This window comes from Haliotis rubra, unplaced genomic scaffold, assembly GCF_003918875.1.
Source record: "Haliotis rubra isolate DU_JTF1 unplaced genomic scaffold, ASM391887v1 Scf518, whole genome shotgun sequence".
Taxonomy (NCBI): domain Eukaryota; kingdom Metazoa; phylum Mollusca; class Gastropoda; order Lepetellida; family Haliotidae; genus Haliotis; species Haliotis rubra.
The window spans coordinates 768978-782106 of NW_025767211.1; the positions used below are offsets into that span (position 1 = coordinate 768978).

The 13129-nt window shown below is 39.5% G+C and overlaps 1 long non-coding RNA gene across 1 annotated transcript; it reads left to right on the top strand.

Annotated features, from left to right (window-relative positions):
* The first annotated feature begins 2247 nt into the window (after positions 1–2247).
* Positions 2248–12810, top strand: LOC124292446. Its single transcript, XR_006902455.1, has 3 exons — positions 2248–2260; positions 5829–5833; positions 12696–12810. It is a non-coding gene; the product is annotated as an uncharacterized LOC124292446 (long non-coding RNA).
* Positions 12811–13129: the final 319 nt, after the last annotated feature.

Genomic DNA, 13129 nt, shown 5'->3' on the forward strand with positions numbered 1-13129 from the left:
TGACTGTAACCAGGCTACTGACTGTAAGTTGGTTACATGTTGACTGTAACCTGGCTACTAACTAACTTGGTTAGATGCTGGCTGTAACCAGGCTACTGACTGTAACTTGGTTACATGTTGACTGTCACCTGGTTACATGTTGACTGTAACATGGCTACTAACTGTAACTTGGTTACATGTTGACTGTAACCAGGTTACATGTTGACTGTAACCTGGTTACATGTTGACTGTAACCTGACTACTGACTAACTTGGTTACATATCGACTGTAACCTGGCTACTGACTGTAACTTGGTTACATGTCGACTGTAACCTGGCTACTGACTGTAACTTCTGTTACATCGATCGTTACCTGGCTACTGACTGTAACTTGGTTACATGTTGACTGTAACCCTGGCTACTGACTGTAACTTGGTACACATGTCGACTGTAACCTGGCTACTGACTGTAACTTGGTTACATGTTGACTGTAACCTGGCTACTAACTAACTTGGTTAGATGCTGACTGTAACCAGGCTACTGACTGTAACTTGGTTACATGTTGACTGTCACCTGGTTACATGTTGACTGTAACATGGCTACTAACTGTAACTTGGTTACATGCTGACTGTAACCAGGTTACATGTTGACTGTAACCTGACTACTGACTGTAACTTGGTTACATATCGACTGTAACCTGGCTACTGACTGTCACTTGGTTACATGTCGACTGTAACCTGGCTACTGACTGTAGCTTTGTTACATGTCGACCGTTACCTGGCTACTGACTGTAACTTGGTTACATGTCGACTGTAACCAGGCTACTGACTGTAACTTTGTTACATGTCGACTGTAACCTGGCTACTGACTGTAACTTGGTTACATGTCGACTGTAATCTGGCTACTGACTAACTGTAACTTGGTTACATGTTCACTAACCTGGCTACTGACCGACTGTAACTTGGTTACATAGTGACTGTAACCTGGCTACCGACTAACTGTAACTTGTTACATGTTGACTGTAATCCGGCTACTGACTGACTGTTAATTGGTTACATTTTGACTGTAACCCGGCTACTGACTAACTTGGTAACATGTTGACTGTAACCTGGCTACTGACTAACTGTAACTTGGTAACATGTTGACTGTAACTCCTGGCTACTGACCAACTGTAACTTGGTCACATAATGACTGTAACCTGGCTACTGACTGACTGTAACTTGGTTACATGTTGACTGTAACCTGGCTACTGACTGTAACCTGATTAATGAAGGTAACTTGGTTACATAATAACTGAACTCTTTTAACACAAGATTCATTTATAATCATCAGTCTCGCATTCTGGGAATCTACAATGTATTTTCATAAAAAAAATTAAGTAACTTTCACACATGATAATTGCTTCTTGATAGCCACATGATTTGTTCCATATGGAACAAATACCGTGAGGGAAAAATCTTTTTCCCTTCCGCTCCCCCTTCAATTTTTAAGACCACCCCAACAAACAAAACCCTCTTTTAGACACTTTATGATGTGTGTGGAAGTTCCTCTTTACCCGAATAAATTCTGTGTGTGTGAACGAAATAATTGTTCGGCATGCACTATTACAGGAACAAATGTTGAATGAAAAGTTCCACCGAACTTTTACTATGGGGAACCAAATCTTTTTACAGCTACACCCAAACTTGCAGCAACTCTTTGTCATGGTCTTCTGGAACATCTGATTTCAAGGGTTCTTTTTTCTGTGTTATTCAGGTCGCTGACAGAAAGATTGACCCTGATGTATATCAACTAATCAAGCACCTGGGTATCAGCCTCTACGAGGGGTAGCCGAGGTGGACGACGCAAACAAAGAACAATCAATCAACAAGTGCTGTGTTCAGTAATTTGGATAAGTCAATGAACCGCTTTCAATCCATGTCCCTGGAATTCAGTCAAGTGGTAATTCAAAACCTTCTGATTTGATTAAAGTTCATCTATTTTATTCCCAATCTTGCAAAAACACCAGTTGAAATATACGATTATATGTTGGATCATGACATCGATTTGCTCTTTTCTCACTGAAACTTGGCTAGCTGTCGCCGGTGATGAGTCAAATGCCATGAAATTACCCCACCAGGCTACAAACTGTTTAATGTACCTAGACCAAACAGGAGAGGAGGTGGTGATGCACTGATCTACAGGAAGGATTTGATTATTGAAAAGTCAAACCTACATACTGACTTTGTTTCATTTTAATATTTGCTTGTCACTGTCACTTGTGGTAAAAATCTTTTAAAATTGTGTGTCTCTATAGGCTCCCACCATCAAAAGTGAATAACGCCACTAACTCAAACTTCTGCGATGACTTGTATTCACTCTTGTGACTTACTAAGTCCCAAACTTGGATCCTGTGTAATCATGGGTGACTTTAATGTCCATAATGATGTCAAACATTATTCCTTAACTAAGCAAGTGCTCAACGCACTTGAATCCCACAGCCTCAAACAACATGTCAACTGTTCCACATATTGCTTGGGTCATGTGCTTGACTGGGTCTCTCTCAGGATCTGATGATCTGGTAACAGACCTAGAAGTCAATGATTCGCAGATATCCGATCATTTCATGATCTCCTTCCTTCTGAATTTCCAAAGACCCACTCCAAATACTGAGTTCATCACAGCTCGCAACCTGAAGAAAATTGACATTGGCATATATCCTCTCATGATCTGAGCAATTCAGGTCTGTTTTCTAACACATCTGATGACGCTAACGAAGTTATCTGATCCGCTATAATCATGAAGCATCACCGCGGGTACAGCGATCAAGTCCGTGGAGGCAAAAAGGAAGAGACACTTTGCTGAGCGCATACGGCGATCTCTGGCTTGGAGATCCATAGACAATTGTACAAATGTGCCCGTAACAATGTTGCCAAAGAAATCAGTGAAATGCTTCACGCCATTACATCTGTTATGGCCAAAATTATGAGTTGGAATTATTTTTATGTCAAAACTTTAATTTTTGTGCGAAACTAAATTGGTCTACATTTTGGGACAGTTAGCTTCCAGCCAGGGCCAAGGGAAGTAATTCTAGGAGTTGAGACAGGACTAGAGATGTGGAGCACATGGTCAGAGGGACTCCATGTAATGGTGTTAGTTGTGGACTTGGATTTGGAGTGTTGGCTCTATATGTTTAAGGATTTGAGGACCTGCATCATCATATATATTAATGTCAATCATTCAAGGACTGATGAAAAATAAAAAGTCAAGTCAACTGTATTGAAGGTATTGGCATTTTTGTTGAAGAAGTGCATGACATTTGACTTTGAAGTTGAATTGAATTTGAATTGAGTATAGACTCATTAGAGAGGAGCAAAGGATTTGAAACTACATTTCATTGACATTAATATGATTATGACTTTCTTGAATTGAATACTAGAAGAGGATAAATTTTGAATGCGGAAAACAAGCCATAACTCAACATGAGCTACCTTGAAAGTGTTAGATCAAAACGCCAGCAAAAAAATTTTACTGACACAGGTTTAGAATATCAAAAGGAGGTGAAATATGATAACTTGAAACTGACTTTGAGGAAAGTTATGAACAATTTGAAGTGTGTGAATGAACTTTATATCAGAGGGTGCAGATTATGAAGTCGTCAGAACTGAATACAGTAACTTTCTTCTTGTATTTGAGGAATTGTTTTGTGATGAAAAGGAATATTTCAGGCTAGCAAATGAACAAGAAAGACAAGAGTATAATGATAAAACTGATAGCAAAAGAAATGAGTTGATGCTCTTAAAGCCTCGGTTGACAGTTTTATTGAGAACTGAGCTAGAAAACTGGTCAACAATACAAGAAGAATTGGACCCCTTATGATAGTGTGTCCCAGACAAAGTCAGATAAAACTAGTTGATCACAGGTTACTTACAGTGACAGCTGCTCGCATTAGAGAGGAGCAAAAAAGCTGAAGTCTTGGTTAAAATAGAGGCTTTGAAGAAATTGCAGGATTTAGAAATCTCCAAGATGAAACTTAAAATGGAAGAAGAGAGGATGTACCTAAAAAAAGAGAAATGGCAAGCATACATGCTGTGAACAAAGGATTTAGAAAATTTAGAAAATTCAAGTGTAGCAAGTATTCTTGTAGGTCCCAAATAATGAGACCAAGTCATGACAAAGGTATCAATACAGAAGATAGAACCGGTAGCCATTCACCACTAAAACAAGAGATACACAAGTCTGCAGACAGTAGTGTCATTAGTGAAACCATGAAGAAAGAAGTAGATACCAGACCATACATACATGAAGAGGACAGTAAACAAACAGTTGATGAGAGACTGCGATTAACACAAGGCATGTTTAGAAAACAGTGCTTCACTGAACAGACCCCAAGTCACAGGGAGGTTAATTATAAGCACTATAGAGACAATAGAAGAGATAGATTCTATGAAGAGAGGAACAGCCATGTTTTCAAGGAGGTTACATGAGAGACACTCTCAACCTAAACAGGAGGATAAAGTCAGAGTGGGAAGAGTTTAACTATGAAACTAATCCACATCCACATGAAATGCGTCAACCACAGCAATTTGTCACAGCGAGACACACAAACACCTAGTAGACCAACCCCAAAACAGCACTCTGTGAATCCTGAGGAAGCAATCTCAAGCTGTCACTAATCAGCTCCGTGAAACCAGTTCCAGAAATCATCAAGTTCAGCTGTAATCCGTTGAGTAGTACAACAAATTTATTCATCAATTCAAGAAAGGTAATTGCTTATGCAGAAGATACAGATGAAACTATGAACTTCTTAGAACAGTTTACAACTGGGGAAGCTCATGTAAAATTGTATCTAGCTTTAGCTACTTGGACTCACTAAGAGGCTATAAAGCTATGATGAGAGAACTAGAAAGTCGCCATGGCTTATACAGAAACAATTGCATCAGCTGCTCATCAAGAAGGCTCTAGCCTGGAACCCCATCAAGAATGACAGCGTAAAAGCTTTGACGAATTTTCAATTTTCCTCACAGAATGCATGAACGCAGTAGAAAGCATTGAAGCTAATGAAGGTGTTAGAATACCCGATAATATCAAAGGCTAGTCATGAAGCTGCCTTTACTACTATCATGACAAGTGGAGAGGCTATGTGGAGAGACGAAGAAGTGAAAACAGCTGATAAGATTTCATCACCATGTAGACTTTGTCAAGCTGGAAGCCAGAAAAGCAAACGACCCAATCTATGGCAAGTTGGCACTAAGGATTGAACACAAATTGCCACAGCAATAAGAATCTAGTATATAAAGACAAGCAAATCTCATTTGCTACTGATCTTCCCACCAAGCAGTACAGTCAGAGTGAAAAGTTAGTCTCTGACAAGAGTAATAAGCTTATCTTGCACCGTGTAAACCTGCCAGTCAAACCAACATGGTGTTGAAAGGTGTGAACAGTGGAGATCTCTACAAACATATCGCCAAGATCAACATACTGAGGAACAAAGGGTCTTTGCTTCAGGTGCTTGAGGCATGGACACAAGTCAGTAAGTCTTGCCCCCCCAGAAGGAAGCTGCACAATGTAAGAGCAGTAAGGGTCAACACCTAAGCATTCTTCACAAGGACAAGATAGATGAAAAAGGTTGACAGGCAGGACAAGGTTGTGACAAGGCAGGTCGGAGACAACAAAGTCCATTGAGTCCATACCGACATCTTCACACACAGGAAGATTTAGACACAGTGGGCTGGTAAAGTACAGCACTCATGGCTATTATCCCAGTCAAGGTGAGATACAAGGACAGTTTGAAGCCTAAGTACATTGAGACTTATGCATTCCTCGATCCTGAGTAGGCGCATGCTTTGCACAGAGGCACTGATGAAAAAGGCTAGGTTGTGAAGGAAGAAAGAAGATGATATCTCTCGAAACTATGGGTAAGCCCCACATTATGTCGAATTATTTATGAAATCAGCGGTCTTACAGTCTGTGACCTGGTAATGAAATCTACAATTGAGTTACCTAAGGTTTATTCCAAGAAAAAGTTACCTGTATCAAGAAACCACATTCCACAACAAGATGATGTTTCAAAATGGCCACACCTATCTGACATCAACTTAAGCAAGAAGTAAAAAATGGAAATAGAATTATTGATCGGGCAACAACGTACTCAAGCGCCTACAACAATCTTCAAGAAGCAAGAACAGGACCAATCAATGCACCACACGCAACAAAAGACAATCCTTGCTGGGTAGTATGGGAACCTTTCTTCGAGATTCAGACTGACTGATTTCCACAACAAATGCAATATGCCAACAGAATAATGAAGTAGCTACAACAGAAGAAGAAGAAATGAAAAGCATCAAACAAGATGTTGAAAGACTTGATGAATTATGATTTCCTCGAACTGGATATAGATGATAGAAGAGAAAACATCTCTATTGGTGGAAGATTTGATGTTCCTCAACAAGGTGATACAGTCATTAGATTTCAAAGCTGACATTACACTCCATTGGATTACCTTTTAGAAGTGACAACGCCAAGTTACCAAACAACTTAAGTCAAGCACTACAACGCCTTTGAAATCTAAAGAGTAAAGATGAAGAAGGATGCAGACTTCATCCGAATTCACACAAATTTCATGACCAAAAAATTATCTAACAAGGGTTATGTGGAACAGGTGCTGAAGTTAAATGAGTTTTACAGAGGTGACGTTTGGACGAGAATGGTAATATTCCACACCATGGCTTTTCGCCTACCATCGCCAGAAGCAAAAGATCCGAAAGTAGTATTTTGATTAACCTTCAAGATTACACCAGGGCATCTCTCTGAACAACCAGCTATTACAAAGACCTTCTCGACCTAACCAACAGTCTGCTTGGTATACCGTTGTTGAGGTTTGGTGAAAAGAAAGAGCGCTTATAATGGGGATATAGAGGCAATGTATTACCAGGTGAAGGGTCCTAAAGATGATCAAGATTTCCTGGTGGCCTGGTGGCGACTTGTCGTAAAGATCCCTTGACTCCATCGCGATGATCGTTCTTGTTTGGAGCCATTTCTCACCGACCTGGTGCGCGAACATAGCTCTCAGACAAACTGCTGTTGACAATGAACCTTCCTTTCCAGAAGAAGTCACAGACCTGATACAGAAAACTTTCCATGTGGACGCGATTTCTAAAGTCAACGCCAACAGATGAGAAGGCAAAAGCACTTATCCAAGAAGTAACTCGACTATGTTCTAATGGAGGCTTTCATTCTGAACAAGTGGATTAGTAAATGTTTCATAGTGTCAGCGAACCTCAGTACCCATCAAAGAGCGTGCAAGCAAAGGTGCCATGGACCTAAACTTTGACAAAGACTTCAACTTCCATCTGAACGGCAGCACTTGGTGTTCATTGAATCTGCTCTAAGAAGATGAAATCGTAGATTCCGATGCGAATATCAAACCCTAAGCCAGAAACAAAAGAGGTATTCTGTCTGTAGCAAGCTCTGTCTTCACCCCCTCTTGGATTGTTAAAGCACCATTTCATTTAACTTCAAGAATACTGCTGCAAAAAAACCTATGCAGATTGAATATCAACTGGGACGCGACTAACATTGGTGACAAAATGAAAAGGTGGAGGCAAGCTTGATTGAAGATCTAAAGTTAGTAAGTGAACTTAAAACTCAAGATGTTACAAACCACCTGATTTTGGAGAAGTTGGCTTTCAGATCTACACGTTTTCTGGATACCAGTGATGCAGGCTACGTGTCGCTGCCTATATCGGCATCACAAACAGTCAAGATGAAATCCATTGCTCTTAGTTCTTGGAGAAAGTCAAGAGTGGTTCCCTGAAAAAGATCACAATTCCACGACTCGAGCTCACAGCTGCAGTTCTATCTGTACGGACTTACAAAGCGCTGACAAGAGAACTTGAATATCCACTGCAACATGTCTACTTTGACCGACAGCATGTCCGCTATAATGGTACATAAGTAATGAAACTACCAGATTTCACACTTTTTGTTGCAAACAGGTTGGGGCTGATCAGAGAAGCTACAGATGTTGAACAGTGGAACTACATAGACTCAAAGCTCTAACCCAGCAGACATGGCGCCAAGAGGTATCAAGATGAAGAAGAGATTGATAAACTCAAGTATTTGGTGGAATGGACCAGAAATTCTACAGACTCTAATCTAAAAACTGGAAACCAAGATCAAGAGGACTTGAAAATTGGGAGTGATGATCCAGAAGTTCAGTGCTGCGTCAATAGCACAATGACCGAAACGCAGGATGTGATAGACAAACTATTCCTCCATTTTTCAGACTGGATGAACTTAAAGAGATCTGTTGCATGGATTCTTGCGGGTGAAAGAAGAACTTATGCTAATTTGAAAGTGAAGATAAAAAAAAACAGCTACAGATTTCCCAAGAAAAGAACAAGAAAAAAAAGAAAGATGAAACAGTCACAAAAAATGAAGATTAAAACAAGAGCTATGTAAAGAACTGTCAAACAAGATGATAGATGAAGCAGAAGAGTCCATTGTACAATTATGTGCAGTCAAAAACATTATTCAGCTGAAATATGTGGATCTGGCAGCAGAAACGGAATTCCAGACAAATTAAGCACTATTCATCCCTCAGCGCAGTTTGATCCCATTCTTTCAAGAGGCATACTTCGAAGTTGGAGGTCGTGAATTTGACAAAGCAGAACTTCTCTTTCTTATGATGCTAAACATCCTATCATACTGCCAAAGAACTCTCCTATCACTCGAAGCTTCCTCACTGGGTGAGAGATGTTCACAAGAGGGTTGATGATTTAGGGAAAAACACAACGCTGTCTGAACTTCGCTAAAAGTTCGGGACCGTGTAGGAGCAGGAAATGTAATCAAAACTGTCCTGTCTAAATACGTAACATGCAGGAAATATCAGGCCTCAAACTCTTGGGACAGAAGATGGGTGACTTTGCCGCAGAAAGTAAGATTGTCAACTGATGAACCGCCATTTACCAACATTAGGAATGGATTTCTTCGATCAATAATATTAGTGAAACGTGGAGAGTCCTGCGCAGGTCAAACGTTATAGTGTAGTTTTCACCTGTTTAGCCATAAGGGCTTCGTCCACTTGGCAGTGGCGACAGCCTCATTGTGATTCATGTATAGCAATGCTATTCTACTTTACTGCGACAAGGCCATGTGAAACCCGCCATTTACTAGACAATGGAACCAACTTGAAGGCTCCTTTCAGAAGGAATTAAAACTGGAAATTCAGAATTGGAATTGACAATAAAATCGCCAAAGAACTCCAACAAAAAGCACATTGAATGGCGCCTTCCTCAACCCACCTGAAGTGGTTCAAGCATTTCGGCGGAATTTGGGAGAGGCTCAATAGATCAGTAAGAAAAGATTCTTTATTCTCTCATGCAAGAGCAACCATCTTCATTTGGATGATGAAGGGCTACAAACTCCTTGTTTTGTGAGATCGGCTAAAGTTCTCAACAATCTTCCAGTTACAGAATTCATCATCAGATCCCAGTGACCTCCCATCCCTTTAACTCCAAATCACCTCCTGCTGCTTAGACCTGGTGAAAGCTTTCCAATCTGGTATCTTTATCAAAGATGACAGTTATGGGAAACGTCGCTGGAAGTAAATCAAGTACCTTTCAGACATATTTTGGAAAAGGTGGCAGAAAGAGTATATAGTACTGTTAAATCAGAGACAGAAGTGGTGTTTTCTGGAAAAGAAATGTACAAGTCGGAGATGCAAAGAAATATAGTTGATAATTGCATCTAAGGAACTCCTGGCTAAGGTCCGGGTCCTAGATGTTAAAGTGTCTGATAGGAAAGGGCTTGTTCGTGTTGTTCGAAGCGGGAAACCTCGGGTCAGGCTTAATACGTTCTCGACCAGTGCATAAGCTGTGCATGCTAAGCTAGAAAATGACTGAAGACGTTATCTCTCCCTGGTCTTCAGTAAATGTGGGTGAAACTCCTTAATTATTAATGCTTGTATATCACCATTTCAAGACCTAAGATATCCTTGATGGAATGACACGAACTTAAAAATCTGAAAGAAGTTTCTTTTCATTTTATTTTATATATTGCTTTGTATATACAGAAAGGTTTTCTTTTACACATTTTATCGCTTATTCAGCAAATCTTGTCGGAAGCTTCACGGTTTAAGGTTTTAATATCAAACTTCAACTCTCCCAGAAGTATTTATTTAATTTTGTGGGAATTTCATGCAAAAGGTTTCCATTTAAATTTTGACCATTTTTGGTTTTTATCATGTGTAATTGCTTCCATTTGGGTAATGATGCAATTTAGCTGGTACGTTATGGCCAAAATTATGAGTTGGAATCTATTTTTATGTGTCAAAACTTTAATTTTTGTGCTTAAACCAAATTCATTATCTTTGCCATTTTGGGACAGTTGGTTTCAGCCAGGGCCAAGGGAAGTAATTCTAGGAGTTGAGACAGGATCTTCAGATGTGAGCATGGTCAGGAGGACCTGCGTAATGGTGTTAGCTGTGGACTTGGATTTGGAGTGTTGGCTCTATATGTTTAAGGATTTGAGGACCTTTTCGCATCATCGCTATGCGCTAATGTCAATCATTCACACTGATGAAGAATAAAAAGTCAAGTCAACTGTATTGAAGGTATTGGCATTTTTGTTGAAGAAGGCTTTTACGACATTTGACTTTTTAAGTTGAATTGAATTTGAATTGAGTATAGACTCACCATTAGAGGAGCAAAGGATTTGGGAAACTACATTTCATTGACATTAATATGATTATGACTTTGAATTGAATACTAGAAGAGGAGCAAATTTTGAATGCGAAACAAGCCATAACTCAACATGAGCTTTCATCTTTGAAAGTAGCTAGACCAAAACGCTGGCAAAAAATTTACTGACACAGGTTTAGAATATCAAAAGAAGGTGAAATATGATTACTTGAAACTGACTTTATGAAAGTTATGAACAATTTGAAGTGTGTGAATGAACTTATACCGTGAGGGTATATGGCAGATTATGAAGTCGCCAGAACTGAATACGCAACTTTCTTCAGCTTGAGGAATTATTTTGTGATGAAGAGGAATATTTCAGGCTAGTGCAAATGAACAAGAGCACAAGAGAGCAATGATAAAACTGATAGCAAAAGAAATAAGTTGGATTTTAAAAGCCTGCTGACAGTTTTATTGAGAACGGAGCTAGAAAACTGGTCAACAATACAAGAAGAATTGACCTTAATGATAGTGTAACCTATGACAAAGTCAGATAAAAAACTTGTTTATCACAGGTTACTTCAGTGACAGCCAAGCTTACATTAGAGAGCAAAGTTTGAAGTCTCAAGCCAAAATAGAGGCTTGGTTGAAATTGCAGGATTTAGAAATCTCCAAGATGAAACTTAAAATGGAAGAAGAGAGGATGTACCTAAAAAGAGAAATGGCAATAGCTACTAAGCTAGAACAGTGATTTAGAAAAAATTTAGAAAATTCAAGTGTAGCAAGTACTTGTAGGTCCCAAATAATGGTGACCAAGTCATGACAAAGGGTCAATACAGAAGATAGGAACCGCAGCCATTCACCACTAAAACAAGAGATACACAAGTCTGCAGACAGTAAAAAGTCATTAGTGAAACCATGAAGAAAGAAGTAGATACCGCACTCATACAGCCAAACAAAATGCCTTCCACAATAAGATCCTTGAAAAGTCTAAGGAAGTCTTACTTCCTCATGGCGAGGGAGAAAAAGACATTGGCAGAGGATTTCAACACCTTCTTCAATGAGAAGATCACAAACTACGAGGTGATTCTTCTTGTGATGACGTTGTATACCGGGAGCCCATTGGTACCCAGCTCAGTTCATTCCATCCAGTACCAGAATCTGAGGTCACAGTACGTTGCCAAAACCAACTTCATGTGAGCTTGATCCTATCCCGGCGTAAAAATTCCTTTGAAATACTGAATGTCATTCTTGCCAATCATTACCAAAGATTATCGTAACCTAAATTATCATTAAGCCAGTACCATCATTCCTTTAAGCCGAAGCCAAACCACTCATCAAGAAACCACGCTTTGACTCAAAATTAAAACTATCGCCCTGTCTCTTCAAATTCTGATGTTCATGTCTAAAGTTCTGGAAAGTAGTCGTACCGAACAACTCTCGGATCATCTTTCAGCATAACTTGGACTGATTGTTACCAATCTGCCTTACAGGCAGGCTCCTTCCACAGCACAGAAACCGCTCTAAATTCATGCCCCTTGAACTCTGTCAGATCTGGTAGCTCCACCATGGTAAATTCTTGTTTGTCCTCCTGATTTCATGCCCGGCGTTTTTGAATAATACTCAACTACGAAAATTCTTCTTGAGCATTTGCTGAAAGAATTTAGTTTGACTAATACAGTTCTTGACTGGCTAAGATCCTACCTTTCAGACACACAGAACCCAGTCCATTCACATCGAACATCTTCATCATCCAGTCACACCCCTAACCCGTGAGTCTCTAGCAGATCGGTTCTTGGACCAATTCTTTCTCCCTGTATACTCAACCGCTCGGAAAACTGATGTCTGCTTATCATGTGCCTCATCATTTCTATGTGACGACAAGCCAATTGTTTGACAGTTTTAAGTCGTCAGAACAAAGTCAGCGCCATAGTCCGTCAACTGAACTTTTGACACCCTGTTTTTCATAATACCTTTAACCAAAAATGCCTTCAAAATGTTTTTTGGAAGTTAATACCCTCTCAGGGCTGGAAATGTAACTCTAAAAAAATTTCAGTTATCTCGTGGTACAGTGGCACAACAAAATCACTTGTCCTGATAATTCTTCCAATTAAACTTCGGTCGATTTTCTTGTTGATTTTTAAAATAAACAACATAATTAACATTGAAAGTCAACTGACACCGTGGTACAGTGTGATATATTAAATAGAATATGCTTTTGTCCGACAGACAAAAACACTGGACTCGGCATCGGCAATTTTGCTTATTTCCACCTCCTGGCTCTTTATATCTTATGACTCCATCTAAAGGTTTAAATTTCCATAATTTTATCAGAATCATTGCTTCTTCTAAGAAGCCATCTTATAAAGATAAGGAAAATAAAGTAGTTATACAAGGGAGTAAATGATAATGTGATGGAACAGCAAACAACATGGTTACTGCACGCATCTTGTTTACGCTTGTTATGCCTGCAAGCAAATCTAAAGGACT